The sequence below is a fragment of the Triturus cristatus genome, chromosome 5_1 (genome assembly GCF_964204655.1).
Source record: "Triturus cristatus chromosome 5_1, aTriCri1.1, whole genome shotgun sequence".
Classification (NCBI taxonomy): Eukaryota; Metazoa; Chordata; class Amphibia; order Caudata; family Salamandridae; genus Triturus; species Triturus cristatus.
In genome coordinates, this window is record NC_140587.1 from 10671884 (window position 1) to 10678228 (window position 6345).

At 46.8% G+C, this 6345-nt stretch overlaps 1 protein-coding gene and 2 pseudogenes across 1 annotated transcript in view; 2 read left to right on the forward strand and 1 right to left on the reverse strand.

Annotated features, from left to right (window-relative positions):
- LOC146829948 (uncharacterized) overlaps positions 1-6345 on the reverse strand; it is a 388201-nt gene that overhangs the window by 168300 nt on the left and 213556 nt on the right. The window lies entirely within an intron of this gene.
- LOC146829950 (uncharacterized) lies at positions 1219-3685 on the forward strand (annotated as a pseudogene).
- LOC146829951 (uncharacterized) lies at positions 4994-5883 on the forward strand (annotated as a pseudogene).

Sequence of the window (6345 nt, forward strand, 5' to 3'; positions counted from 1 at the left end):
CAGGTGGAAAGTATAATAGAACTAAGAATAAGCAATATCATTGGGAAGAGTGAACACTTATAACAGGTACAAGTTAGGCCCAAATATAAGACTAAACAGAGGCCAAGTGCACCACATAAATAATGGGGACCCTTTAGAACACATGGTTAAGGTGTTCCATGGCGACAAGGATAAAATAGAGAAATATTGTAAGGAGTGGCTTAAGGCAACATTAAAATGTGAACCTGCATGGCCTGAAAAGGGCTCATCTGACAACATAGCGTTGGATCATATAGCCACCGTTTTACAAAGCAAATATAATGGGAAGAAATTAGAAAAAAGGAAGACTATCTTAGATCAGTGGAGGGTATTTTGCACACAAGAAAGAGACGGGGATAAGGCCCCAGTCCCCTCCTTCAGCTCCTCTACCCCGTACCAAGAGGCACAAGCAAGTTTAAACATTGCAAAGGTACAGGGCATGTATACAATGCCGGCTAACACATCAAACACACTTCCCACCTCCTCACATCTGAGTGTAGCCCACCATCGGAATCATGTTCCAACCACAGTGATTATGTCCGGCTAGCGCCACACGCACGATTGGCTAGAACACCTCAGGAGATGTCGAGGGAGACACCAGTAAATATGTAGGAACAGTGAATGCTACCTTTAAACTTCATTTAGAAGCTGAAACTGCGCCTTCCAAGAAAGATAAAGGTGAAGGTCAGCACCAAAAATTAGATTCAAAGGACACACAGAGAGGAGGTTGTAAAGATGAACGGATCCAGTAAAATCCAAATTTATTGTAGATACGGCACAGTACATCTGTTCAAAGTAAGAAGGAAGCAGTAACTGTTGTGCGGTGGCTTTGGAACATGGAAACAAGATTGTACAGCGCAGGTACACGGTTCCATGTTCTAATCATGAGACAAGTCACGAGAGAAAGAAAAGAGGAAAGGGAAAAAGGGGAAAACAGGGAACATGGTAAATGTAAGAGAGGTGTTACTAGGAAAACAGTCAGCGGTCCAAGAAATTCAAGCCCCGAGAGTGAGAGGAGGACAGGAAAGTTCGCTTCTATACCAAAATCACCTCCTGCAGCACACTGAAAGCTGATAGAGGAGGGTGGCGATAACAAGCTGGTCAAGATATGGGAAGATGGACATATAGACACAAGAACAACCCTGGGAAAAAGAGAAGGTGCCCTTGTGGCATCGGAAGACACTGGACAGGTCACAAAGGATGGAACACCAAAGCTCGGAGGACTTCCTCCGTGCACATAACCTCTTAGGTGAAGAAGCCATGAGGTCAGACAGATCTTACGTAGGATCAGATGGGGCATTAGATGATGTTACAGAGCATGTCAAAAGAATGTCCATCATTAACGACTATGATAGAGAACAGTCACAATTTGCCTGTGAGGGGGGAGACACCAACATGGTTGCTCAGGCCTTAGAGAGAAGGCAGCGAGAGTTAACCAGATTGAGATTTGTTGGAGCGCATACACGCCCTAAGAGAAGCAGGGGACATTTAACATGACTGGAAGAATGACATTGAGAAAAGACACAGCAGGCCTACTCCGTGTGTTCCCTGACACCCAATGAAATAGTGGCCCAACAAGAACAGAGTTGGTACAATGTTGTCCCTTTTACTGACAATCTAGCAGGTTGGACAGAGGGACTAGCACCACAAATGACACCATGGCCACGAGATGGTTCTTTTGAGCCACGAGACATGGCAAATGCGGAGATGTGCATCCTTCGTGGCATTGGGGATCCAGAGTGGGATTATTATATGAAGGACAGCCTGAGAATATGGCAAAGATATGCCAGACAGTATGACTCATGTCACCCTACTGGACATAGGGACACGGTCCTGTCACATCTGCCCTTAATATTTAAAGGTTCGGGGACACCCCAATACATACCATGGCCCCAGATGGATAAAGAAAATCCTAAAGAACAGCTGCCACCGCTTGCTGAAGGGGGCGGGAAGTGGATAGCTGCTTTTGAAAAACACACAGCAGAGATACCCCTTGCAATAGGCGACATCAAAAGTTTATTAAGCTCCCTTATAGGAGATGAAACAGACACACTGTTAATGGAAGCAGGAGTAAAGGACGTGACATTGACTAATTCAAAATGTGATGGGGCATATTTCAACAAAGTAAGGGGAATTGTTTGGACACAACTAAGACGAAGGTTCCCAAACAGGCCAGCCATTGGATCTCTCATGGCACAGACAATGCAGCCAGATGAAGACTCAGCACAATTCCTAAGCAGAATGAAAGAGAAATGGACACAGGAGGTAGGGGAGAGATGGGATGTGACTGGACAAAATGCAATACTGTTCTATAACATAGTGAAGAAGGGATTACCAGCTGAAGTGCAGGACAAACAGGAGTCTCCATGACCAAACAAGTCAACGCCGTCTCGTCTTCCTGCTTCAACAATCTCCGCATGCTCCGCAAGATCTACAGGTGGATCCCCACCGGAACCAGAAGGACGGTCACCCAGGCCCTCATCAGCAGCAGGCTAGACTACGGTAACGCCCTCAATGCAGGAGCCTCGACCAAACTCCTGAAACGACTACAACGCATACAGAACTCCTCCGCACCCCTGATCCTCGACATCCCTCACCGCAGCCACATCACACCCCACCTTAAAGACCTGCACTGGCTCCCCATCAACAAGAGGATCACCTTCAAGCTCCTCACCCACGCACACAAAGCACTCCCAATCACCGGACCGACATACCTCAACAGACGACTCACCTTCTACACCCCGAACCGCCAGCTCCGCTCTGCCTACCTCGCCGTAGCCACAGTCCCCCACATCCGAAGAGCGAACAACGGCAGCAGATCATTCTCCCACCTCGCCGCCAAAACCTGGAACACCCTCCCCATCCTCCTACGGCAGACCCAGGACCTACTCACCTTCAGGAGGCTACTCAAGACTATTCGAGCAGTAGCATCACCCCTCCCCTCAGCGCCTTGAGACCCTCACGGGTGAGTAGTGCGCTTTACAAATTTTATGATTGATTGATAGACAACATAGTAGCCAAATCATGGACTGAGATACAGGCTCACATAATACATTATTGTAAAAGGAGACTGGACAAGGAGAAGAAAGAGAAAGATAAAATTGAGAAAGCAGCAGCCAAATTAGTACAACAGAAACTAGCAAAGAGGACAGAGGGAGGAACCGCCACTGCGGCTACCAAGATGGCCGCAGTGTCTTTGGGCGTGCCACCTGTAAACACCACCTCGCAATCCCAACAATATGCCCCCAGATTTAATAACAGGAATGAGCAAGGAGGTCGAGGAAGGTTTGGGGGAAAAAGGGAAAACACATTCAGGGGTGGGCAAACATTTCACTACTGTAAGATGCCAGGACATTTCCTTAGAGAGTGTAGGAATAAAAAGAACCACGAAGAGGCAGGGGCAATAGATGGCCAACAAATGGTACCACCTGGTCGCACTGTGGCACATCCTGCCATGAGCCCCCAAGTGATATATCTTCCACAGCCCCAAATGCAGCCTCAACAACAGTTCCAGCCCCAACGGGTACAACAACACATGCCCCAAATGCAGTATGGGCCGCAACAGGCAATGGAGGCTACTGTACAACACCAGATCTTACAAGGTGGGGTGACGGTCAGAGGAGGAAACCCATTTCAGCAAGATTATGTGGGTGGATATGCTCAATGAAGGTGCCCGCAGAGTAGTCTCATGTGTCCAGTACTATCGATAACTCACAGGCCAGACGAGGAACCCACTGTGACGATAGCCATAAATGACAGGGAATACAGCTTTCTCATTGACACTGGGTTACTAAGTCCTGTATTCATAAGAGAGGGCTCCCACTGTCAAATTCATCAATGGACACACAGGGGTTCTCCGTGGAAGTGATTGGGGTTTCAATCACCAAATCTGTGGATCTGGAGATAGGGGGAGGTACGTTAAAAGCAGTCTCTTATTCCCCCCCACGGCTCCAGCTAACTTGTTAGGACGTGATCTTATGGCAAAATTAAACATGTCCATCCACTTTGAGGAGGAGGGGACAATGGTTTGCTCAACGCCAGGAATGTCTCGCACACGTATTATGACAGTGGACATGCACCACCCAGACGGTGCCAGAACCAGAGCTAGGCCTATAGACATCCCAGCCTCTACTAGAGCAGTGTATACTATCATGGCAGAAACACCAGAACTAACAGGCAAGCTAGTTGAATTGCCAAGGAACTTCCTGCTCTGCCGCCAGAGCCCGTGGTCAGAAAAGCTGAGTTCTGAAGTGTCAGGTAAAGATCTTATACTGGAGGTAGAAGCTATGGAGATATCTTCCACCTGGGAGATGGTGATGGCCAGTGATTACACCTGTACGATGTGGGCCTGTGTCATCTTTCATGATCCCAATATAAAAGTAAAAGATATATCAGATGACCAGTTGTTTGCCGATGACTCCACAAGGTCAATGTTAGTTTTTCAAGACAGTATTCCATTGCGTACTACGCTGGAAACAAGGTCTACAATACCAAAGACTGCAGTATGTTGATGACTTACTAATCTGTAGTGCCACAGAATAAAAATGCAGAAAAGACACTGTGTCCTTGCTTTTCACCCTTGCCCAACAAGGCTACAAAGTAGACGGACAAATGACAATATTGTCAGGTAGAAGTCTATTATTTGGGGCAATTTCTATCGGCCTCAGGCTGCCGAGTTACACCTGAAAGAGCAGCTTTAATTAGGCAGATGACTGAGCCTGAGACAGTGAAGGGAATGCAGAAATGTTTGGGCCTATGTAACCATGTCACACAATGGGTGTTTGACTATAGCACCCTGATAACCCCTTTGCTCACAGCCAAACAGGCAAAGACACAGAAAGACAGAATAACGTGCACAGCAGAGATGCGAGAAACATTTCATAAACTAAAGACTGAGATAACAAATGCACCAGTGTTCGGAACACCAGACTACACTAAAGAGGTTTTCCTTTTTTGCCACTGCAATGGCCAGGTGATGACGGCTGTCCTCACCCAAAAGTATCCTTTAGGCCACAAACCAATTGCGTACTTTAGTGGCCTACTTGATCCTGTTATGAAAGGCCATTACCCCTGCGAGCAAGCTTTGGCAACAGCAGCCTCTGCGGTTCAGAAAAGCGCCCCCATTATCATGGGTTCTCCTCTGACGCTGTATGCAGAACATGCAGTGTTTGCAATAATTCAGAAGGCTAAGACGACACTAACAACACAGAGAGTATCAGGCTACGAGATTATTTTATCACTACCATCTCTCAAGGTAGTCAAATGTCATACAGTCAACCCTGCTACTTTCTTTGCACCCCCTATTGAAGGTGCAGATGGTGACCCCCATGACTGTGCAACATATACTCCAGATGAGTGGAGCCAAGCAAGAGAAGACCCCATTCCAGGGAGCGTTGTATATTTTGTAGATGGATCTTCCGCAATAGATCAAGACACAGGAATATGACATACAGGGGCAGCAGTGGTCAGAGCCATGCAGCATGAGTTTTCAGATACTTTGCAGATAACAGAACAGATAACTTTGCCATCCCATTATTTTGCTCAAGCTTCCGAGCTAGTAGCACTGGGGGCGGCCCTTAAACAGGGTGGAAACAAAACAATTACAGTGTATTCTGATTCCGCCTACGTCACTACAACGGTCGGTGCATTCCAGCATTATGCGATGGAGCAGACGGTGATTCCTAAAATTCGATGGAAGCCCTGTCATGCATCGGCCTCTTATAAAAGACCGGATTGTAGCTGAAGCTCTACCACATGCAGTCGCTGTAGTAAAATGCGCAGCTCACACAAATTCTCAAGACTTTGAGTCCCGTGGAAATGCCTTGGCTGATAGAGTAGCCAAGGAAGCAGCCAAACTCCCACTAAACATTATACCAACCACAATTCTATTAACGACTGACACAGCAGCTAGCGACACAGATGCATCTTATGATACCCTGTACCCTTCTAGCCATTATTCAGAAACAGCTCACCAGCATCGAAGATAGATACAGAAAATGCTCCACATCATGAAAAGAAGTTGTGGGAATCCAGGGGATGCACACAGACAGGTACCTATTTTAAATACAGATATATATCCACAGGGAAGACTGTCATGCCCCAAGTACTACTATTTATAGCCTTGAACCAGCTACATTTTCCATCACACACTGCCAGAGACAACATGTCCCTCCAGATACGCCAGGATTGGTTTGTTTCCAACGTTCATAAATTGATCACAATGTACCTATACACATGCACCGTGTGTCAGCAATATTCCCCAAATCCCACCTCCAAGGTAATAGCTTCTACAATACCCCGACCACAAGGACCCTTCAAGGAGTTGCA